Raw genomic sequence first — 25,213 nt, forward strand, 5'->3', positions numbered from 1 at the left:
TTGCGAAAGATTCAGCCGAATACCGAACTGAATCCTAATTTGCATATGCATATGCAAATTAGGGGTGGGATGGGGAAACATTTTTTACTTCCTTGTTTTGTGACAAAAAGTCACGGATTTCCCTCCCTGCCCCTAATTTGCATATGCAAATTAGGATTCGGGTTTGGTACGGCCAGGCAGAAGGATTCAAGCAGAATCCGAATCCTGCTGAAAAAGGCAGAATCTTGGATTCGGTGCATCCCTAATATAGTGTATTACAATGTATAATTAGATACGTCATTATATATAGTGTATTATAATGTATAATTACAATCTATACAAAGTCAGAGGTAAAGTGCCACACTCACACAACTCACTGTTTGCAGTCTCGGGTGCACGCTGAACTCCTCTCTGCACAGGTTCTCTACACGTGGATAAACAATTGCAGCAGCACTCCGATATGTGAAAAAAACTTTTTTATTCGTGCAACAACGGCAACGTTTCGGACTATTCCAGTCCTTTATCAAGCCAGGCTTGATAAAGGACTGGAATAGTCTGAAACATTGCCGTTGTTGCACGAATAAAAAAGTTTTTTTCACATATCGGAGTGCTGCTGCAATTGTTTATCCATAATGTATAATTAGATACGTCACTATATAGGGTATTATAATGTATAATTAGATACGTCACTATATATAGTGTATTATAATGTGTAATTAGATACGTCACTATATATAGTGTATCATAATAACATAATAACACTTGCAGCCTACAGCTGTTGTTTAACTACCAGAATCCTCCTGAACTGTGTCGCGTTCCAGTCTCCCAATTGATGTAAATGAATAATTTTATGCTCTTCAGTGTAAAAAGTTTTAATTAAAAAAAAAATTTACAAGCAGAAGGTAGAACGTATGTGTGAACATATCTCCTGATTTGCCTTTCTAAACAGATTAATAATGACAGAGCTATACACATAAATGGCCACTAGGGGAGCTGACACTACTGTTTTTTAGGTGAAATTTTCAGGTCCATATTATCCAAGGCAAGCAAAAAGGCAATACTAAACGTGTGAAGTCAGAAAACATCAGCTAAGTGTACTATTTCATTTGATCGATTTAAAATGTCAAATATGAAAATCAAAACTTCAGTAAACCAAATGTAATTCTATTGATAGACATGATTAGCAGTGACGGGCGAATTTCTCCCGTAAAAAGAAAAATTAGTGAAAAAATCGTGAAAATCGAAATGGACGCCTGCGTCAATGAGCATCTGAATATTGTTGACGTGCGGCGATTTTGACGCAATCGACTTTTCGGACATGTGTCCAAAGCTTTTTGATGCTGGCGAATTTTCACCGATTTGCAAATTTATTCGCTGATGGCAAAATGCGGAAATTTGCCACAAATTCGTGACAGGTAAATTTATTCACCCATCACTAATGATTAGCGCCATAGAAGTGACACAGGCAAACATGGGATCCCCCCTAATGCAGTTCTGCACTTTGGACCCAGGTTCGGGGGTAAATGTTGAGATTTAGACGGTGGGATTGTACTGCAGTTCATATGCAGGGGGCTTTGCAGTTAAGGAGGATGGAGGGGACGGAGGATGTTGGGGATCTTACACGCTTCCTTGTTTATGTGGTTACAGACTGGACATTGCTGAGTAAATTTCACAGCATCCAAGCATGACTGAATATACTGTATGTGCTGGAATATCTAGTACAACTATAACTAGACAATCACAGCTTCATAGTCCTCCAGTCCTGCGCGGATCCATTTTTTGGAACCCGTACCCGCAACCTGCAATCTGCATTCTTACCCGATTGGACCCGCTACCTGACCCGCAAGTACCTTATCCACAACCCGGACCCGCTGAACATCAAGAATCCGGAACTGCTGTCATTGTAAGACATGATCAGAAAAAATGAGTAAATATCGCTATTCAGAAAACCCGCGACCCGCAGAACCGCCGACCCACGTCTATACCCGCAACCCGCAGGGTATTGCAGGCTTTTGCGGGTAACCCGTGGGTACCCGACCCGCTGCAGGACTCTACCTCCAGTGGCTTTATGGATCACTGTGTCAGGCTGGCACCTGTTTAGCAATGTGCATGGTACAATAGATAGGTGTCTGTGGCTGGCAAGGCATTTCATTTGTATTTTGTAGAACACACCAACACCTCTTCTGCAACTGCAAGGATCTTGTGGCAAATCCTGAGGTGGTGATGTGGAACATAAGAGTCCTGTGTCCTTATCCATGCTCCCCTGAATTGGGGGTTATGCCCACTATGGAAATGTTGTGATCCAACTTGTACGGGACAAATCAATGCAACAAGTTGTACAGAAATCACATCCTTTTAGTCATGCACATGCCTAATTGGCAGCCAGATCTCAAATTTTTTTGAGCAAATTGACAAGCCATTGGTCTGTGTACAGTACACGGCCCATAAAATAAAGTTTGCGGTTAACGTAAAAAAGAACTTGCTTGTGACAATCAGTGTATGACTGGCCCACCGGGATACCAGGAAAACTCCCGGTGGGCCCAGGAGTCAGTGGGCCCTTTTGCTTCTAACTATGTGGCCAATTTCATGGTCTTTCCTTAATTTTTCATGGGAAAAAATGCTTAATAATGGAAGAATAGACTAAGTAAATATAAAGGACTAGGAGAATAAAGAGGTCGAGTGAGGAGAGGAGGAATAATAGTTTGGAAAGTGGCCCCACGGTCTAATGTTTCTGGTGGGCCCCTGGCATCCCAGTCTGACACTGGTGACAATAGTGTAAATATGTGTTTGTAATGCCCCTTCAGTCAGTTCCCACTTCTCTCCTGCTGCTGCCAGGTCCGGACTGAGAATTAAAATAGGCCCTGGCATTTCAGGTACACAGAGGCCCAATCAGCCAACATAGAGGCCAAAACAGATCCACCAGCCCACTAAATACTGATTTTCTATGGCACCTTATAGCAGCCCCTCTGGCATTTGCCAGAACCCACAGATTGCCAGTCCGGGCCTGGCTGCTGCCCTCATTTGTCTGATCTGGTCCGGTGCGGTCTGAATGTTCGATCCCCCACACATTTTCACCTCACCAAACCTGGCCCTCGTTGGACACCCCTGAGTTAAATAGTTGGCGACCCCCCTCCCCGCAGAGCTGCTTTAGAAGGTGAAAAATTTAACTTTACACTTCAATATTTTAAAAACAGTCCCTTATAGAAAGTAATTGGAAAACGTCTTTATTTCTGGTGAACTGTCTGAAACCAACTGAACTGGAAAAAGAGTTTCGGTTGTTCACCTTCCAAACACTTTATTTCAGTCGAGTTGTTCTCAGATTGTTCACCATAAACAATTACTTTTTTCAATTGCTTTCCATATTTTATTTTTTATCGTTTTCCTACAATTTAAGTTTACAGTTGAATGTTGGAGTCTCTGGTGTTTCAGTCTGGCAGCTCAGTGATCCAGGAGTATCTGAACTGTTACAATTTGCTCCATTTAGTTGATATATTTAATTGATACATTTCTCAGCAGTATCTGTGGAATATCAGCAACTATTGTATCAAGTCTAACAGCTGCCTGTAATGAAACTCAGGGATTCTGCTCAGCAGGGACAAAGATAAGAAATGTATCAACTAAATGTATCAATTTAAACGGTTAAAGAGTCGGCGACCCCGACCTCCCAGAGCTGCTTAAGGACAGAGACACACTTGAAGATTCGGGGAGATTAGTCGGCCCGTAACAAATCGCCTCTTCTTCGGGCGACTAATCTCCCTGAACTGCCTTTCCGCCGGCTACAATCTAAATCAAACCTGGAAGTCGGAAGTGGCGGGCGGGTGCGGGTTGATCTCTTCTCCTGCTCTCCCCACCCGTCACCGTCAAATGCCGGCTTCCAGGTTCGTCTTTTATAGACGTTGCGCCTGCTCACCCGCCCCTTTTGTAATGTCATCGGTGGGGCGGGTCTATAAAAGCAACCCGGAAGCACGGCGGGCGCAGGCTATGGGAGAGCGGGTTAGGGGCGGGGAAATCCGACCCGCACATCACTATTTCAGATAGATCACCAGAAATAAATACATATTCCAATTACTTTCTACTTTCTTTATATGAATATTTTTCTGATATTAAAGTGTAAAGTTTCATTTTTCATCTTCTAAGGGCAGAGAAACACACAACGATTTGGTGAGATTTAGTTGCCCGGCGACAAATTGCCTCTTCTTCGGGCAAATAATCTCCACCTCCCGGCTAGAATCGAAATCGCCGGCCGGATTTCAATGAGGGGCGCCCCTAGGCGCCTGGTCAGACCACGCGGTCCTAGCGCCCACCTCACCTCTCCTTCCCAGTGCGTTGGCGAAAAAACGCTGGCACAGCTACTGTAATTGAATGGGGACGCACACGTCCCCAAAATGCGGCTGGGCGGCATGCCGCCCCAATTTTTTTGCCGCCCTAGGCCTGGGCCTATGCGGCCTTGCTGCAAATCCGGGCCTGAGGATGCCACTCGTATCTCCACTTGCGAAGAAGCGTGCGAGGTCGGCCCAAACCCGCCCGACGTGCGGGTAAACCCGCAGGTATCGGGTCGGCCCGCACAACACTAATCTGAAACGAACTCAACTGGAAACAGTGTTTGAAGGTGAACAACCCCTTTAAAGGCAGCTGTTAGAATTGATACAATAGTTGCTAATATTCCAGAGATACTGCTGAGAAATGGATCAATTAATTGTGTCAACTAAATGGAGCAGATTGTAACAGTTCAGAATCTGCTCCTGGATCACTGAGCTGCCAGACTCAAACTCTAGAGACACAAACATTCAACTGTAAACTTAGATTTTGGAAAAATGGTCAAAAAATAAAAAAATGGGATGGGGTGGGGAGGGCGGACCTGTAGGTGGTGCTTGTAGTGGGCGCAGCCCAGGGGGCCCAGGAAATTTTGTCGTATGGGGCCCTGTGATTTCTGATGGTGGCCCTGATAGTAGTACTTATTTGTTATCTACTGTGTATCCTGTGCTTGAATGGCTGCCCTCATGACTACACAGCAGCTTGTTTATATAAACTATAGTAGTACTTATCTGTTATCTACTGTGTATCCTGTGCTTGAATGGCTGCCCCCGTGGCTATACAGCAGCTTGTTTATATAAACTATAGTAGTACTTATTTGTTATCTACTGTGTATCCTGTGCTTGAATGGCTGCCCTCATGACTACACAGCAGCTTGTTTATATAAACTATAGTAGTACTTATCTGTTATCTACTGTGTATCCTGTGCTTGAATGGCTGCCCCCGTGGCTATACAGCAGCTTGTTTATATAAACTATAGTAGTACTTATCTGTTATCTACTGTGTATCCTGTGCTTGAATGGCTGCCCCCCTGGCTACACAGCAGCTTGTTTATATAAACTATAGTAGTACTTATCTGTTATCTACTGTGTGTCCTGTGCTTGAATGGCTGCCCCCGTGGCTACACAGCAGCTTGTTTATATAAACTATAGCAGTACTTATCTGTTATCTACTGTATATCCTGTGCTTGAATGGCTGCCCCCATGGCTACACAGCAGCTTGTTTATATAAACTATAGTAGTACTTATCTGTTATTCTGTGTATCCTGTGCTTGAATGGCTGCCCCCGTGGCTATACAGCAGCTTGTTTATATAAACTATAGTAGTACTTATCTGTTATCTACTGTGTATCCTGTGCTTGAATGGCTGCCCCCCTGGCTACACAGCAGCTTGTTTATATAAACTATAGTAGTATTTATTTGTTATCTACTGTGTATCCTGTGCTTGAATGGCTGCCCCCATGACTACACAGCAGCTTGTTTATATAAACTATAGTAGTACTTATCTGTTATTCTGTGTATCCTGTGCTTGAATGGCTGCCCCCGTGGCTATACAGCAGCTTGTTTATATAAACTATAGTAGTACTTATCTGTTATCTACTGTGTATCCTGTGCTTGAATGGCTGCCCCCATGGATACACAGCAGCTTGTTTATATAAACTATAGTAGTACTTATCTGTTAACTACTGTGTATCCTGTGCTTGAATGGCTGCCCCCATAGCTACACAGCAGCTTGTTTATATAAACTATAGTAGTACTTATCTGTTATCTACTGTGTGTCCTGTGCTTGAATGGCTGCCCCCGTGGCTACACAGCAGCTTGTTTATATAAACTATAGCAGTACTTATCTGTTATCTACTGTGTATCCTGTGCTTGAATGGCTGCCCCATGGCTACACAGCAGCTTGTTTATATAAACTATAGTAGTACTTATCTGTTATCTACTGTGTATCCTGTGCTTGAATGGCTGCCCCCATAGCTACACAGCAGCTTGTTTATATAAACTATAGTAGTACTTATCTGTTATCTACTGTTTATCCTGTGCTTGAATGGCTGCCCCCCTGGCTACACAGCAGCTTGTTTATATAAACTATAGTAGTACTTATCTGTTATCTACTGTGTGTCCTGTGCTTGAATGGCTGCCCCCATGGCTACACAGCAGCTTGTTTATATAAACTATAGTAGTACTTATCTGTTATCTACTGTGTATCCTGTGCTTGAATGGCTGCCCCCGTGGCTACACAGCAGCTTGTTTATATAAACTATAGTAGTACTTATCTGTTATCTACTGTTTATCCTGTGCTTGAATGGCTGCCCCCCTGGCTACACAGCAGCTTGTTTATATAAACTATAGTAGTACTTATCTGTTATCTACTGTGTGTCCTGTGCTTGAATGGCTGCCCCCATGGCTACACAGCAGCTTGTTTATATAAACTATAGTAGTACTTATCTGTTATCTACTGTGTATCCTGTGCTTGAATGGCTGCCCCCGTGGCTACACAGCAGCTTGTTTATATAAACTATAGTAGTACTTATCTGTTATCTACTGTGTATCCTGTGCTTGAATGGCTGCCCCCGTGGCTACACAGCAGCTTGTTTATATAAACTATAGTAGTACTTATCTGTTATCTACTGTTTATCCTGTGCTTGAATGGCTGCCCCCCTGGCTACACAGCAGCTTGTTTATATAAACTATAGTAGTACTTATCTGTTATCTACTGTGTGTCCTGTGCTTGAATGGCTGCCCCCATGGCTACACAGCAGCTTGTTTATATAAACTATAGTAGTACTTATCTGTTATCTACTGTGTATCCTGTGCTTGAATGGCTGCCCCCGTGGCTACACAGCAGCTTGTTTATATAAACTATAGTAGTACTTATCTGTTATCTACTGTGTATCCTGTGCTTGAATGGCTGCCCCCCTGGCTACACAGCAGCTTGTTTATATAAACTATAGTAGTACTTATCTGTTATCTACTGTGTGTCCTGTGCTTGAATGGCTGCCCCCGTGGCTACACAGTAGCTTGTTTATATAAACTATAGTAGTACTTATCTGTTATCTACTGTGTATCCTATGCTTGAATGGCTGCCCCCATGGCTACACAGCAGCTTGTTTATATAAACTATAGTAGTACTTATCTGTTATCTACTGTGTATCCTGTGCTTGAATGGCTGTCCCCATGGCTACACAGCAGCTTGTTTATATAAACATTTTGTTTCAAGGAATAATTTGCAAAACAGAGACTTTTTCTCACTGCACCTATTGTGCTATTTTTGTGACATTATAAAGTGCCTCTTGGTTAGTTTTTGGGGCTGGTTTTGTAGTTGACTTTGGAAAATGAGACTTGGTGACCCTGGAAAGAGAAGAATGAGTGGGAAGAGAGAGGGAGAATGTCCCCGAGTGACGCTACTCAGCCGGACAACAAGAAAACCACATTTAGTTATTTGCAAAGTGACGTGGGAGCAGTTCAGCGGGGCACGTGATCAGCAATATCAACAGTTTGCGGAACTTCCCCCACAGTAAATCGTGTTTCTCTCTCTCTTTTATCGGCTCCTATTGAATATGTAATGGAGAAGCCGCCGTCCTGCCACAGACAATGACGTTCTTTCCGCGGAGTAACTTTGCGCAAGAAGAGTGCGGCGGCTGAAGTGCGGGAGGAATCGTATGCAAATGCGCACGCTGACGTTACAGATCATGTGGGTTTTGGCGTAGATTCCCCACTGATCGACGGTTTTTTTTTTTTTTTTTTGCTCCCACCGTTGCGCTGTTTGCGGGTGCGAGATCGGAAGTGTTCGCGAGTCTCCGGGTTTCTGTCCCGCTGTGACGTCACAAAGAGAAACCTTCCGAGCAGGTAAGAAACTTCCCACGGGCGAAAAAGCGCAGAGCGACTGGAAAAGAGAAAAAAAAAAACGCGGCGTTTTCTTCCGATTCCGCAGCTCTGGGAAGGGGGAGTCCTACCGAGCCCCCTTTTCTTTTTATCCAGGGAGGGTAAGTTTGTGGGGTTTATAGGGGGGGAGTTGTTTGGCTATTGGGGTCGCGTGCGTCAGGAGGGGGTCGCTGCCCTGTAGGAAAACATTTCTACGTTTCTGATGGCGACACAATCTCCAGCAAACATGGCGGCGGGGCGTTACTTACAGACACACCGGGGATTAAATGAGGGATCGCGCGCTAAAGTTTCAGCCGGGTGTTTGCGCTGATCGCTGGGCGGAAGGTGCGTGTTCCCTAAAAAAGAAAAAAGTCCCCCCTCCCCCATGCCGCGGGAATAATGACGGGGCGATCGCAATGTTTCTCCAGCTCTTGTTCAACTGTAACTCGGCTGCTGTGTGTGTTACACTGAGAGTTGTAGTCGGACTGACTCTGATACATTCGGATTACTGAGCTCATGATGAGCAGCAGCAATGATCCGCCGGGTGTTCAGTCTATTCAGGGACAGAAAGAGAAACTGAAACATTATTACTGGTACTGCTGCTGCAGAACTTCTTTGGAGGCGCTAGTAGTGTGTGGGAACTGCAGTTACTCAACAGCAACTTCAAGGGCGAGTCAACCCCCAAAATTACAATATTATTTGAATCAACTTTGCAATATACATTCATTATACATTTCCTATGGGTTTAAATGTTTGTATTGCTATTGAAAGCAGTGTCTGTCCTTTTCTACTCTCTATACAAAAGGTTACATCTAAAGATATGGGGCCCATTTACTTAGTTGGAGTGAAGGAATAGAGGAAAAATAGTTCGGATTTCGAATGTTTTTTTTGCCTACTTCGACCATCGAATGGGCTACTTCGACCTTCGAATCGAACAATTCGAACTAAAAATCGTTCGACCATTCGATAATCTGTACTGTCTCTTTAAAAAATTCTACAACCCCCTAGTTCACCTCCTAAAACCTACCAAGGCCAATGTTAGCCTATGGGGAAGGTCCCCATAGGCCTCCTAACAATTTTCTGATCGAAGGAATATCCTTCAATCGATCGAACGAATTGCGCTAAATCCTTCGACTTCGATAGTCAAAGTATTTTACTTCGGTCGAATATCGAGGGTTAATTAACCCTCGATATTCGACCCTAGGTAAATTCGCCCCTATGTGTCCCCAGGCTTTTCATTAGTAAAACAAAATATTTATTTAAAGTTGCATTAAAAAATTCGATACATACTGACCCCACACAGTCCACCTTACGCGTTTCGTACCCTCCAGCACTTAGCCGCCCATACACGGCTAGGGTTGCCACCTGGCCGGTATTTTACAGGCCTGGCCAGTAAAAATGATGGTTGATCCCAATGTTATTAATAGGGAAAAAAGTTAAATCTATAGGAAGGCCAATATTTTTTTCTGGTAAAGGTGGCAACCCTATACATGGCCCAAAAAAAGCTGCCGGCAGCTTATTGGCCCATGTGTGGGGCCATCCGACGGGCTTCCCCGATCGATATCTGGCCGTGCCGATCGGACAGGGGTAAAATATCCCGTTGGATCACAGCCGCATCTGTTTGTTGATTCGGTCCCGTGATCCAACCGCCCGTACGGCGTCCATTCTGATTCAATCGTGGGCCCACGATCATATCAGTCCAATATCCCCCCATACCGGGGAAAGATCCACTCGTTTGGCGACATCATCAAACGAGCAGATCTCTCAGTGTATGGCCACCTTAAAGGACCAGTATCGCCAATTTTTTTTTTTTTAAAAAAAATTTGTATATAACGAAAACAAAACACCAAGACATATTTAACTTTAAAATCACAAAGTCTTTATTAAAAAATAAGTTACTGAAACTCCGCTTGCGCTCCTCTTCAAATTTCTCCTCCCTGGCTATAGCCTATAGAAGGCAGGGAGGAGGAATGGATCGTCGCCCTGTTGCCTTTTCTGAAGAGGAGGGCAATTATTTTTTAAAGTTAAGATTTTAAAATTAAATGTTTTTTCGTGTTTTTTGTTTTTTGAAAAAAAATTGACGTTACTGGTCCTTTAAGACTGTTTATACAAAGCTCCCCATAGACGCAAAGATTTTTCTTGCCGAACGATTGATTATAGCGAAGCCCGACCAATCCTTAGAAATTATCGAGCGGTTAGTGATATTCGAACGATCGTATATCTTACGATTTTTCGGCCGACATCTGTCAGAAGATTGATCGGACAGGATAAAAAATCTTTATCGGTCCCAGTGCAATCTATCTATGTCTGCAGGGACAAGCAGGCAGCTACCCATCAGTTTTGCTGGCAATATCGCCTGAAATGGTCTTTTTAGTTGATGGACACATCGTACATTTAAATGATTGTTTCGAAATAATCGTGGTCTCACCATAATGATTGGATCTTTTAAAAATCTTTACATCTATGGCCAGTTTAAGGCAAGCAGCAGATTAACAGACCAGACCTTTGATGGGGAACCAAGACTTTTGCAACATTATTTAAAAAGTAACCAGCAGGAGTTAAGCAAATGCTGCTTTTAACAGCAAACTTTTTTGCAAATTTAAAACCGCTGACTATTTTTTAATAAATGAATATTGGAAAGTTACTTAGAATTATGTTTTCTTTTATTAGGCAAATTTTTATTTTGGTGTTGACTTGCCCTTTAAGGTAGTGCGAGGCAGGGATTTGAACTTAGTGTGGTATCTAGTATAAGTAATTCCTGATTACTAAGTAAGTCCAGTTGTTTTACAATTATTTACACTAGATATACCATGACCTGGATGAATAGAAATCTTTATAGTCATGAACTTAGTACTGTGTTAAAAGTCTTGATGCTGCTGCTATTTCTCCTTTATAGTAGGGCTGTTAGTGTTTGGTAAAGGGCCCATGGGCTGGATTTTGCAATTCATTGGAATTAAGGATTTAGTATGACATCATAATCATGACATCATAATCATAATATGATGTAATGTGGTCCCTGATGTTTGGAGCAGTGGGTGTTATGTGTGGTGTCAATTCTTGTGGGCAGAACTGCCTTATGGATGTTATACTGAAAAGAACATTTCCTTGGATGCTGAGGGAAAGTGCTGTCCCCAGGAACTTGCAATCTAAATGGCAATACACATTGGTTGCTAGGGTCCTAGCAATCATGCATTGATTTGAATAAGAGACTGGAACATGAATAGGAGAGGCCTGAATAGAAGGACCAATAATAAAAAGTAACAATACATTTGTAGCCTTACAGAGTATTTGCTTTTTAGAAGGGAATCAGCGACTCCCATTTGAAAGCTGCAAATGACTATAAAACTATAAAAAAAAAAATAATGAAAACCAATTGAAAAGTTGCTTAGAATTGGCCATTCTATAATATAATAGCAGGACAATTATCGACAAGATCAGGGTGCTCCCGTATTCTTTCTCTCTGCCTTTATAATATAATTTATAATAGTTACCTTAAAGGTGAAGATGTCGTTTTTATTTCTAAATGACACTGTTTACACTGCAAATAATTCACTCTACAATATAAAATTTTATTCCTGAACCAGTAAGTGTATTTTTCTTTAGTTGTAATATTGGTGTGTAGGTGCATCTCAGGACATTTTGCCTGGTCATGTGATTTCAGAAAGAGCCAGCACTTTAGGATGGAACTGCTTTCTGGCAGGTTGTTGTTTCTCCTACTCAATGTAACTGAATGTGTCTCCGTGGGACCTGGATTTTACAATTGAGTGTTGTTCTTAGATCTACCAGGCAGCTGTTATCTTGTGTTAGGGAGCTGTTATCGTCCCATTGTTCTGTTGTTAGTAGGGATTAGAGTTGCCACGTTTTCTGAAAAAAAAATACTTGCCTTCCTATATATTTATCTTCTTTCCCGACTAATAATATTGGGATCAGCCATCATTTTTACTGGCCAGGCCGGTAAAATGCCAGCCAGGTGGCAAAGCTAGTAGGGATGCACCGAATCCAGGATTCAGTTTGAGATTCGCCCTTTTTCAGCAGGATTCGAATTCGGCCGAATCCTTCTGCCAGGCTAACCAAATCCATATGCAAATTAGGGGCGGGAAGGGAAATTGCGTGACTCTTTGTCACAAAACAAGGAAGTAAGAAATGTTTTCCCCTTCCCACCCTTAATTTGCATATGCAAATAATGATTCGGTTGAGTATTCGAGTTGAGTGGATTCGGGCATCCCTAGTTGTTAGGCTGCTGGGGGGGAAGGGAATGGGGTGATATCACTCCAACTTGCAGTACAGCAGTAAAGAGTGACTGAAGTTTATCAGAGCACAAGTCACATGACCCGGGGCAGCTGGGAAATTGTCAAAATGTCTAGCCCCATGTCAGATTTCAAAATTTAATATAAAAAAATCTGTTTGCTCTTTTGAGAAACGGATTCAGTGCAGAATTCTGCTGGAGCAGCACTATTAACTGATGCATTTTGAAAACAACATGTTTTCCCATGACAGTATCCCTTTAAAAAGACAAAATGTAGCTTTCCATCAGAAGAGTTGCATTGACGCATGGAATATTTGAACCCCTGCTGTTTACCCCGTGGGCATCAACAGAAAAAAAATACCTCGTGCCATTATTCTTATGCTAATGAAACAAGCCTGCGTGTACTTGAGGGCTTTCTTGTCCTTTAATGTGCGAGTAAAGTCTGCGCATAATCCTTTGGGACACTGTGATCCGTTCTTGTGGCAGTTGGGAAATTGCTGACCGTGTTCCCTTTCCCAGTCTCATACAAAACAACATCTGGGCCATTGCTGGAAGCACAGGCGCTCTTCCCACAAATCCCGTCCTTTTGTCTCACCCAAACCTGTTTGATCAGTCAGTGTTTCTGAGAATGTCGTGTTTTGCGATTTACTGCTACCCCCCCTCCCCAAATATTAGTACTTTTTATTGAATTGAATAAGAAATCCAGTTGTGACTTCCATTATCTTAATTGGGATCCATAAAGGAAGCCACTCCTTTGTGCCTTAAAAAAAGGTACAGGTATGGAACCTATTATCCAGAATACTCGGGACCTGAAGTTTCCTAGATAACAGATCTTTGCTTAATTTGGATCTTTATGCTTTAAGTCTACTAGAAAATCATGTAAACATTAAATAAATCCTATCGGCTAATTCTGCTTCCAATAAGAATTAATTATATCTTAGTTTGGGTCAATTACAAGGTACTTGTAGGATTTCTGGATAATGGATATTTCTGTAATTTGGATCTTCATACCTTAAATCTACTAGAAAATAATGTAAACATTAAATAAACCCAACAGACTGATTCAGCTTCCAACAAGGATTAATTAAATCTTAGTTTGGATCAAGTATAAGGTACTGTTTTCTTATTACAGTTATGGGACCTGTTATCCAGAATGCTCAGGAACTGTGGCTTTCCAGATAATGGGTCTTTCCCTAATTTGGATCTTCATTCCTTAAGTCTACTAGAAAATCATGTAAACATTAAATAAACCCAATAGTCTCGTTTTGCTTCCAATAAGGATTAATTATATCTTAGTTTGGATCAAGTACAAGGTACTGTTTTCTTATTACAGTTATGGGACCTTTTATCCAGAATGCTTGGGACCTGGGGCTTTCTGGATAATGGGTCTTACTGTAATTTGGATCTTCATACCGTAAGTTTACTAGAAAATCATATAAACATTAAATAAACCCAAATAGACTGATTCTGCTGTCAATAAGGATTAATTATATATCGGTTATGATCAAGGTACAAGGTACTGTTTTATTATTACAGGTATGGGACCTTTTATCCAGAATGCTCGGGACCTGAGGCTTTCCGGATAACGGATCTTCGCACCTTAAAGTAGAACCAAACCCTTTTTATTAAAATCCCCTACTCTACATAGACCACCCTTCCCTGCTCTCCCCCCCCCAGCCTAGGTGTTACCCTCGATAAATGCCCCTAACTCTTTACTTACCCCTCATTGCAGATTTAGCGCATCACAGCTCACGGGCGCCATCTTCTTCTCTAAGGTAATTGTCGGGGGCTTCAGCAATTTCCGAAACCTTTAGGGCATGCGCAGTTGTTAAAAATCCGGCAGACTGCTCCAACTGCGCATGCGCCAATACAGCGCTTACTTCACAAAGATTACCGAAGAGAAGAAGATGGCGCCCGTGAACTCAGATGCGCTGAATCTGCAACAAGGATAAAGAGTTAGGGGCATTTATCAAGGGTAATGCCTAGGCTGGGGGGGGGGGAGCAGGGATGGGCTATATCTAAGGTAGGGGGTTTTAATATAAAGGGTTTGATTATCATTTAAGTTTACTAGAAAATCATGTAAACATTAAATAAACCCAAGAGGCTGGTTTTGCTTCCAATAAGGATTAATTAAATCTTAGTTGGGATCAAGTACAAGGTACTGTTTTATCATTACAGAGAAAAAGAAAATTGTTTTTAAAAATTTGGATAGAATTGAGTCTATGGGAGACACCCTTTTTATAATTTGGAGCTTTTTGGATAATGGGTTTATGGATAACGGATCCCATACCTGTAGTGAGATTTGGGCACAGTACACATAGCAGCAGGGGCAACATTAAACGTACAGTAACCTGCAGCCTTTTTTAGCTGTCGTTGAAGCACCTGAAGGGCTGACTATTCCTGCCTAGAAATAATGTGGCATCTGAGTCTGAGAGGCTCTGCAACCGCTGAAGACTCTTCTGTTCCACCACATTAAGTTGCTTCAAAGAAATTTGTGGGGGGGGGGCAGCTCAAAACTATTTCCTGATTTCCTTTTGTTTGCTAGAAGTGTGGGAATCGGATTCCTCCTGTACTTTGGGCAGTGCCGTTATCTTGTGTTCTTCCAAGTGTAAACACGACTTGCTGCATTATACTGCACTCTTGAACCTGCGTTACACATTGAATTACAGTCTGTTAGGGCAAAGATACACGTGGGGATTCGGGGAGATTAGTCGCCCAGCGGCAAATCGATTCTTCTTTGGTCGACTAATCTCCCCAAATTGCCTTCCCGCCGGCTAGAATCTAAATCACAGACGGGATGACACTTGGAACGATTCATTTTCCGAAGTCGCCTGAAGTTTCCGAGTCAACTTCAGAAAACGAAATGCTCCAAGTGCCATCCCGCCTGTGATTTCGGTTCTAGCCGGCGGGAAGGCAATTTGCAGAGATTAGTCGCTCGAATGAAAAATCTATTTGCCGCCGGTTGACTAATCTCCCCAAATGTCCACAAAGGAGATTTGGGGAGGCCATAGATGCACTGAAATTACTGTACGAAAGATCCTTCCTACAATAATCAGTGTGTGTATGTGGGAAACAAAGCGACTGATATCAGTAAAAAGCCTTTTGGACGTCTCGTCGGGCAGGACTGAAAATTTTAAGGTGCCCGAATATCATAACATTAATGCTGAGTCCGATAGAGCTGAAGAATTATTTTTGTTTTTCCCTGCATATCTGACGATTCAGCTCTTAACATTAGTAGAGTGGATTAAAGATCTTAAGTATGACCAATGATTGTGAGGAAGATTTAAATTGTAGCATGTATGGCCACCTTCACGGCACAAACAGTAGGTCAGGGGTTGTATAATTGGATCTGTGCAGCCACTGGGACAGAATGTTCTGTTATACAGATAGCTAGAATCTCAGCTGCCATAAAGCAGGACAGGACTGCTGCTTACAATGGGGATCAGATTGGATCTGTGCAGCCACTGGGACAGAATGCTCTGTTATACAGATAGCTAGAATCTCAGCTGCCATAAAGCAGGACAGGACTGCTGCTTACAATGGGGATCAGATTGGATCTGTGCAGCCACTGGGACAGAATGCTCTGTTATATAGATAGCTAGAATCTCAGCTGCCATAAAGCAGGGCACTACTGCTGGTTTGTAAGAGAGAGACTGTTTAACCATTTCACTGCACGTCCCTGTGCAAGCACAAAAGTCATTTTAATACTCTTAAGGGTTAGTTCACATGTGGAAGTTCGGGAGATTTTGTCGCCTGGCGACTAAACGCCTCGTCTTCTGAGCGACAATCTCCCTGAACTGCCACAGCTTGTTTTCCCATAGGCTATAATGAAAAGTCAGGCAACTTTGGTCGACTATGGAAAACGCAGTTCGGGGAGATTGACGCTCAGAAGACTAGGTGATTAGTCGCCAGGCGACAAAATCTCCCCGAATCTCCTTGTGTGACAAACCCTAAAATCATTTGTCCCCAAACTGCTCTACAAAACACTACATATTGTTTTCAGGCACTAATCCAGTGTGTTGTGATGTGTTGGAATCCGGTCACTATTCTAATCAGATCCTGGCATGTAAAAATAAATAGTCTTCCTTCTCCTCCCCCAGCTGGTTGTTAAATTGCGGTGTTGGACTCTGGCCCTCCTGCATGTCCCAGTCTGTTTTGTCTTTCCGCTCTCACATGGGCCTGGGGTAGGTACAGTGTTGCAGCCTATCAGTACCTTGGTCCTATCACCTAAAGACCAGAGTGTAGCAGCACATAGTAATATTAATAGTAATATTGAATGTTTGAATATGAGGCGGGGCAGCACCCAGGTAAAGGTGAAGATTCCAATCCTATATCTTTAGTAGGTACCTTAGCCTGAACCTTTTCTAGTTATTTTTAAAGTAAAGGTGAAAGTATAGTTGTGGGATCCCTTATCTAAAAACTAGGGATGCACCCAATCCACTAATTTCAATTCGGCCGAATCCTTTGCGAAAGATTCGATTGCATATGCAAATTAGGGGTGGGAAGGGGAAAACAATTTTTAATACCTTGTTTTGTGACAAAAAGTCACGCAATGTCCCTCCCTGCCCCTATGCATATGCAAATTAGGATTCGGTTTGGCCTGCCAGAAGGATAGACTTAATTTTATCCAAATAATCCAAATGTTATAAAAATAATTTCCTTTTTCTCCGTAATAATAAAACAGTAGCTTGTACTTGATCCAAACGGAGATATAATTAATCCTTATTGGAAGCAAAACCAGCCTATTGGGTTTATTTAATGTTTACATTATTTTCTAGTAGACAACTTATATTATAGCATTCTGGATAGCAGATCCCATACCTGTACAAGATTTCTGGAGAAACAAGAGGAAGGAAGTTCCCCTGGCCTGAAGAGCTTATAACCGTGCCGGACCAAGTCGGATGGGCACCCTAGGCTACCTGGCCAACTACAGCGCTCCCCCTGTTTGCGTATGCGCAGAGGTTGCGCATGCGCAGAGAAATTGCGGTTGCGCATGCCCAGAGGACGTGCGGGTGCACATTCCCAGGGGACGCACGAGTGCACATTCGCAGAGCACAAGCAGGTGCACATGCACAGAGAAAATGCACGAGGATAAAACTGCTACCACAGCTTCTTGAATTATTGGAAGGCGACGGAAGAGGTACGTTCCTGGCACCCCTCTTCCTTTGTGCCATAGGCACGTGCCTCTTCTGCCTACCCCTAGTTCCGGCCCTGGCTTATAATCTATTTTGTAAACATAATGGAGTGTAGTAGTTTCACAATGCTATAGGCATCAGCCCTCAAACAGAGATGGGTTAAAGCATATTGGGTTTATTTAATGTTTATATGATTTTCTAGTAGACTTAAGAAGATCCAAATTATGGAAAGATCCATTATACCTGGAAAACCCCAGGTCTCGAACATTCTGGATAACAGGTCCCATACCTGTATTTTCTTTATGTTGTCTAGTTCTGACTCCTGAAACCTTTTACACGGTGCCATCTCATCTTGCTTTGAGTCACAGGTTACTGAGTCAGAAATGCAGGGTGCTTAACTGAAAGGCAGAGCTCATGTTCTTTCTATATTAATTCGGCTACAGAAGTGCGCTCAGTCATTGGCTTGCAGATCGGTTTAGCTCAAGCCACAATATGTTTCCTTTACTCATAACAAAGTCATTGCTGCCCGTCTGCCAATATCAAACACCCACTCTCAGATGAACTCCTTTCCCCTTCCATACTCAACTTTGTGCCCCCCGGGAAGAGACTGCAGCAGCCTCATAGTCTTTAATCATCAGCCCTATGGCTTGTAAATAGTTAGGCATCTATAGGCTGACAATTTATAGTCACAGTTGAAAATGAATGGGCGGTAGACATATGGCTTATAGATTGGAAATACATTTTCTTTTTTCCGCAGAACAATTTCTCCACGTAGGAAGGAAAAACTGCAGTTGCACTGATACAAATGTATCTTCTTAGCAGTGTTTTGCTTTTTGCAATGTCAGAATTTTTAATAATATGTAACATTAATTTTCTGTAAACAACCTATAAAGGGGCGGTTCACCTTTAAGTTAACTTTTAGTATATTATAGAATGGCCAATTCTAAGCAACTTTTCAATTGGTCTTTGTTTATCTTTTTTTATAGTTTTTGAATTATTTGCCTTCTTCAGATTCTTTCCAGCTTTCAAATGGGGGGTCACCCATCTAAAAAACAAATGCTTTGTAAAGCTACAAATGTATTCTTATTGCTGCTTTTTATTACTTGTCTTTCTATTCAAGCCTCTTCTATACATTTTACAGTCTCTTTTAAAATCAATGCATGGTTGCTAAGGTAATTTGGACCCTAGCAATCTGATGAAATTGCAAACTGGACAGCTACTGAATAAAAAGCTAAATAACTCAAAAATAATAAAAAATGAAAACCAATTGCAAATTGCCTCAGCAAATCACTCTGTGTCATACTTAGGGGCCGATTCACTAAATTCGAGTGAAGGATTCGAAGTAAAAAAACTTAGAATTTCGAAGTATTTTTTGGGCTACTTCGACCATCAAATGGGCTACTTCGACCTTCGACTACGACTTCGAATCGAAGGATTCGAACTAAAAATCGTTCGACTATTCGACCATTCGATAGTCGAAGTACTGTCTCTTTAAAAAAAACTTCGAACCCCCTACTTCGGCAGCTAAAAGCTACCGAAGTCAATGTTAGCCTATGGAGAAGGTCCCCATAGGCTTTCCTAAGTTTTTTTGATCGAAGGATATTCCTTCAATCGTTGGATTAAAATCCTTCGAACCGTTCGATTCGAAGGCTTTAATCGTTCGATTGAAGGAATAATCCTTCGATCGTACGATCGCAGTATTTGCGCTAAATCCTTCGATATTCGAAGTTGAAGGATTTTAATTCCTAGTCGAATATCGAGGGTTAATTAACCCTCGATATTCGACCCTTAGTGAATCAGCCCCTTAAAGTTAATTTAAAGGTGAACATCCCCTTTAAGGTAACTTTTGGTATGTTACAGAATGGCAAATTCTAAGCAACTTTACAATTGGTCTTCATTTTTCTTTTTTTGTAGTTTAATTATTTGCCGCGTCTTCTGACTCTTTCCAGCTGTCAAATGTGGGGGAGTCACTGACCCCCATCTAGAAAACACACATAAGGCTACACGTGTATTTGTTTTGCTGCTTTTTATTACTCATTTTACTATTCAGACCTCTCCTATTCATATTCCAGTCTCTCATTCAAATCAATGCATGGTTGCTAGGGTAGTTTGGATCCTAGAGACCAGATTACTGAAATTGCAAACTGCTGCTAAATAACTCAAAAACCACAAATAATAAAAAATGTAAACTAACTGCAAAGTGCCTTAGAATATCACTCTCTACGTCATACTAACGGTTAATTTAAAGGTTAACAACCCCTTTAAATGGGTTGTATAAAGAACATTATATTTTTGCCTATTTTGAGGTTATGATGAAGAAGAAAATTCTGTGATTTCATTATAGTGTTTGTAAGGCAACTGCTTTAGAAGAAGCAAGCCTAATAAAACACCTTGTCAATCTATAGGTTTATGGTCTAAAAATACATCTTGTGCTATGATTGCTGTGAAGTGAAGGTGTTGGCTACATTGTTTCAAGAGTATGAACCAAAAGTGCAGAAAGAGAAAAACCGATGCTGCTTTCGGCTGCAGTTACAGTACATTTACAAATAAATCGAAAACCATCTTTAATGAATGTATAGTGGAAAATTTCTTATAAAATTGTTTGTAAATGACTTCCTGGAAGTGGAAAGTGCAATGTCCAGGATCTATTCCTGTCACTCTTGTGCGACCATTCTTGAATGCTTTTGTAACACTGTTGTTGCAAGTACTTTTTGGGGAGAGTGTTGTCCTGTGGTTCATGTTCATTTATAGAGCCCAGAGAAAAAGGGAGAAAAACATTGCAGATTTGATGGTTGATTTTTGTTTCAGGAAGTAATATTAGGTATGGATGTGACTCACAATGTTGGCATTCAATTAACCAATCAAAACGAGATTCGTCCGAGTCACAGCTACAAATCATTTTTTTGTGCTGACCATCGGCCACTTTACTTACACTCTTTGACTGCTTTGTGGGTCAGTACAGGTGCTTGGCTTGTTGCAGTTGCTCAAACAATTGATTGTTTGGCAAGGTCCCCAAAATCTTTTAACGATATGCCTACCTTGAGGATCTTAAAGGAGAAGGAAAGGTAGAAACTAAGTAAGCCTTATCAGAAAGGTCCATGCAAATTCACCAGTAAACCCTCAAAGTAGTGCTGCTCTGAGTCCCCTGTCAAAAGAAACACTGCATTTCTTTCCTTCTATTGTGTACACATGGGCTTCTTTATCAGACTTCCTGCCTTCAGCTTAAACCTCATTGCCCTGGGCAAGAGCATGCTCAGTTTGCTCCTCCCCCCCCCCTTCTCTGCTGTAATCTGAGCCCAGAGCAGGGAGAGACCCAGGCAGGAAGTGATGTCACACCACATTAATACTGCAGCTCCTATCCTAAACAAACAGAGAGCTTCTAAAGCCTTTTACTCAGGTATAGTAAAACATTCTTCAGAATAAATATAGCATTCTAGCTTGCACTATTGCAACTAATCTATTGGCAATAAAATGCCTCCGTAGCTTTCCTTCTCCTTTAAGAAGGAGAAACAGGTAGTCGGAGCAACGATCACATCAACAAGCTCATGCTGTCCCCATTGAGACAGGATATTTAAACCTGCCTGATCGATATCTGCCCAATTTATCTACAGGGCAGCCTGCCAAAGGGCCCCATATAAGGCCCATAAGCAGCTTTTATTGGCCTGTTTATGGCCTCCTTAACTCTATACGTGCTGATCCAATTGCAGATAAGCCAAGTCACATTCTGAAATTCGAGCCCAAAACGGCAGATGTCCGTCTGACTAGCCGCATGGCCAGTTAGCTGTTGTTATCTGTTGCTGATGAGCAGAATTGTTGCAGCTACTTGAAAGGGCTCCCCAAAATTGAACTTTGAGCCCTATCCCTTGGCCTGTAAATGCCATTAACGTTGATTAATCACTGTGATGTAATACTGTTTCACATGGTCGATTCCCTGTGTTAATGAGGCCTAAACCCTTGTGAGTTCTGAGTTCTTAGGAAAGCAACAAATCTAGGATTTGGTTCAAGGGTCGGCCAGGATTCAACCTTTTTCAGCAGGAATCGGCCAAATCCATGTTCCAAAGCCGAATCCTTAAAATCAAGTGATTTTCGTCCCACAAGGATGCTAAACCTTTTCCATATTAGAATTAGAGTTTGGATTTGGTTCGTTATTCGGCTAAGTCTTTCGTGAGTGATTTGGCCTAACCCCAAAATAGGATTCAGTGCATCTGCAGTTCTTACCAAAGAGATCACAGTAAGTTGTGAGTAATTCATTCATTCTACATTTTCCGGGACAGCAACTAGTATAAGATTTTAAGGCCATGTTCCTAATTTTGTGGTCTGAAAAGTACCAGCTGGCCAGTTTCAGGATCTGTGTGTCCCTATTGCAGAGCATTTCACAAACCACTTTCATGTCCTGCCAAAGTCCCTTTTCATGGGAGTAAAGGATGGCAAATAAGAGCTAGCTCCGGATTTATTTACGAAGTGATGAGTGAAATCTTGACTCCGTACAGTAATCTTTTTAAGAAAGTCAGTCATGCTTGAAATGTTTTTGTGTGAAACACTAAGGTGCCGTTTATGGAATGTCACTAATGGTGTTGCTGTCTCTATACATTTATCTCACTAGTGCCATGTATGAAACGTTCTATAGCTGGTTGGCAGACTGGCTACTTTAAAGGAGAACTAAAGCTTAACTAAAGAAGTAGCTAGAAATGTTGTACATTATGTTTTGTGCTTCTGTACCAGCCCAAGGCAACCACAGCCCTTTAGCAGTAAAGATCTGTGTCTCCAAAGATGCCCCAGTAGCTCCCCATCTTCTTTTCTGCTGATTCACTGCACATGCTCTGTGCTGCTATCACTTACTGAGCTTAGGGACCCACTCACAATATACAGTACACATAGAATAGAAATGCCACAATATAAGGCTGATTAGTCATTAATACACATAATTACTACATGGCAGCACAGAAACCAGTGCAATTAGCATCAGAATTTAATAATCAGCAAACCTGTAGCATCAGCTTATATTACAGGGGAAGCTCATTTTCTGCTGGATAATTAGTGACGAGCCCTAAGCTTAGCTTCTCAACAGCCAATCAGAGCCCACTGAGCATGTGAGTGTCACAGACACTTTCCAAGATGGTGACCCCCTGTGACAAGTTTGAAGTTTTGCTGCTATTGACAAGCTGAAACTTTAGCCTCGTGCAATAAGTCCAGTATATAAAAAAAGGCATTTTTAACCATATTCGTTTTTAGGGTTTAGTTCTCCTTTAAGGATGGCAAATAGGAGCTATCTCTGGATTCATTTACTAAGTGATGAGTGAAATATTGGCTTGGTACAGTAATCTTTTTTTAAGAATGTCAGTCATGCTTGAAATGTTTTTGTGTGAAACACTTAGGTGTCGTTTGTAGAATGTCACACATGGTGTTATCTCTAAACATTTATCTAACTTATTCCATGTTTGAAACGTTCTAGAGCTGGTCCACAGAATGGTTACTTTAAGGGCTTCAGCATATGGTAGAGTCGGGGTACCCGCAAAAACCTGCGGTACCCTTGCGGGTAGAAGTTTCGGGTGCGGGTATAAATGCAGGTCGGCGATTCTGCGGGTTTGCCGGGCGGCCCGCGGGTCTTCTCAATAATGATTTTTACTCCTTTTTTCTGATCACGCCTACTTCTGATGATGTCACTTCCGGTTTACAATGACAGCACTTCCTGATTCTTGATGGTCCGCGGGTCCAGGTTGGGGATAAGGTACTTGCGGGTCCAAACGGGGTAAGAATGCGGGTCCGTGTTGCGGATTACAAGTTGCGGGTACAAAAAATGGACCCGCGCAGGACTCTAGCACACGGGCAGATTTGGGGAGATTTAGTCGCCTGGCTTCAGCATATGGTAGAGTCGGGGTACCCACAAAAACCTGCGGTACCCTTGCGGGTAGAAGTTCCGGGTGCGGGTATAAATGCAGGTCGGCGATTCTGCGGGTTTGCAGGTCGGGCCCTGGGTCTTCTCAATAATGATTTTTACTCCTTTTTTCTGATCACGCCTACTTCTGATGATGTCACTTCCGGTTTAGAATGACAGCACTTCCTGATTCTTGATGGTCCGCGGGTCCAGGTTGGGGATAAGGTACTTGCGGGTCCGGGTTGCGGATTACAGGTTGCGGGTCCGGGTTCCAAAAAATGGACCCGCGCAGGACTCTAGCACACGGGCAGATTTGGGGAGATTTAGTCGCCTGGCGACTAATTGCCTCTTCTTCGGGGCGACAATCTCCCCAAACTGCCTTCCACCTGCTAAAATGAAAAATCGCCTGTGGGCAATGCGCCAGGCGACTAAATCTCCCGAATCTGCCGTGTGCTAAAGCCCTAAGTGAGTTACAAATTTGCAGCAAAAAATGGCTGACTAAGTCTTATTAATTGTATTTTTTAAATGTTTTTTTATTTTTTTATTTGTGAAACCATGTTAGAAAACAGCGTGTGTATATTCAGCCGTTACAGATCCGACTGCAGTAACAGGATGTTAGACATCGCCTACTCATTGGCTCTTTGATTCTATCCAGCTAATTGCAAATCTTTCTGGCCACTTATAAAAACAAGCCTGCTGTTTGCAAGTGTACAATACCTTTGACAGGAAGTAAATAACTGGAATGCCATATACTTAACAAGAATTAAATGTGCCCTGTTTCAGTACAAGGCATCACTGATGTAAAAGCACAGCAGGGCCCAAGCTTCTAGCTGTTAAAGGGGTTGTTCACTGTCAAACACTTTTTTCAGTTCAGTTGGTTTCAGATTGTTCACCAGAAATAAAGACTTTTTCCAATTACTTTCTATTTTCTGTTTGTGACCGTTTTTCTAATATTGAAGTGTTAAGTTTAATTTTCACCTTTTAAAGCAGCTCTGGGAAGGAGGGGTCGCTGACTCTTTTAACTGTTCTAAATTGATACATTGAAGGGGTTGTTCACCTTCAAACACTGTTTTCAGTTCAGTTGATTTCAGATTGTTCCCCAGAAATATTTTTTTTCTGATTGCTTTCTATTTGTCACCGTTTTTCTAATATTGCAGTATAAAGTTACATTTTTCACCTTCTAATGCAGCTCTGGGAAGGGGGACGGGATTTGCGGACTCTTTAATTGTTCTAAATTGATACATTTTGTTATCTTTGTCCCTGCTGAGCAGAATCCCTGAGTTTTATTAAAGGATAAGTAAACCTTTAAAATAAATGAATGTAAAATTGATGAGTGCTATTCTAAGAAATTTTGCAAAATTTCTTAGAATAGCACCCTCATCAATTTTACATTCACTTATTTTAAAGGTTTACTTATCCTTTAAGGCAGCTGTTGGAATTGATATAATATTCTATAGATACTGTTGAGAAATGTATCTACTAAATTTGTTCAGATGCTCCTGGATCACTGAGCTGCCAGACTGAGACACCTACATTGAACTTTCAACATCAATTTTGGGTAAACGGTAAAAAATAAGAGATAGAAAGCAATAGAAAAAGTACAGGACTCTTATCCAGAATGCTCTGGATCTGGGGTTTTCCGGATAACGGATCTTTCTGTAACTTGCATCCTCATTCCTTGTCTACCTTTATGTAAACATTAAATAAACCCAATAGGCTGTTTTTTGTTTTCAATAAGGATTAATTATATCTTAGTTGGGATCAAGTACAAGGCACTGTTTTATAATTCCAGAGAAAAAGGA

At 41.8% G+C, this 25,213-nt stretch overlaps 1 protein-coding gene across 3 annotated transcripts in view; it reads left to right on the plus strand.

The window, feature by feature from the left end:
• Positions 1-7,650: 7,650 nt before the first annotated feature.
• LOC108695431 (zinc fingers and homeoboxes protein 2) overlaps positions 7,651-25,213 on the plus strand; it is a 53,853-nt gene continuing 36,290 nt past the window's right edge. The window contains exon 1 of one of the 3 annotated variants that reach the window (XM_018223931.2): positions 7,651-8,140. The gene's annotated coding sequence lies outside the window, so the exon portion shown is untranslated. The other 2 variants (XM_018223927.2, XM_018223930.2) reach the window with 2 other exon arrangements.

This window comes from Xenopus laevis, chromosome 6S (assembly GCF_017654675.1).
Source record: "Xenopus laevis strain J_2021 chromosome 6S, Xenopus_laevis_v10.1, whole genome shotgun sequence".
NCBI classification, from domain to species: domain Eukaryota; kingdom Metazoa; phylum Chordata; class Amphibia; order Anura; family Pipidae; genus Xenopus; species Xenopus laevis.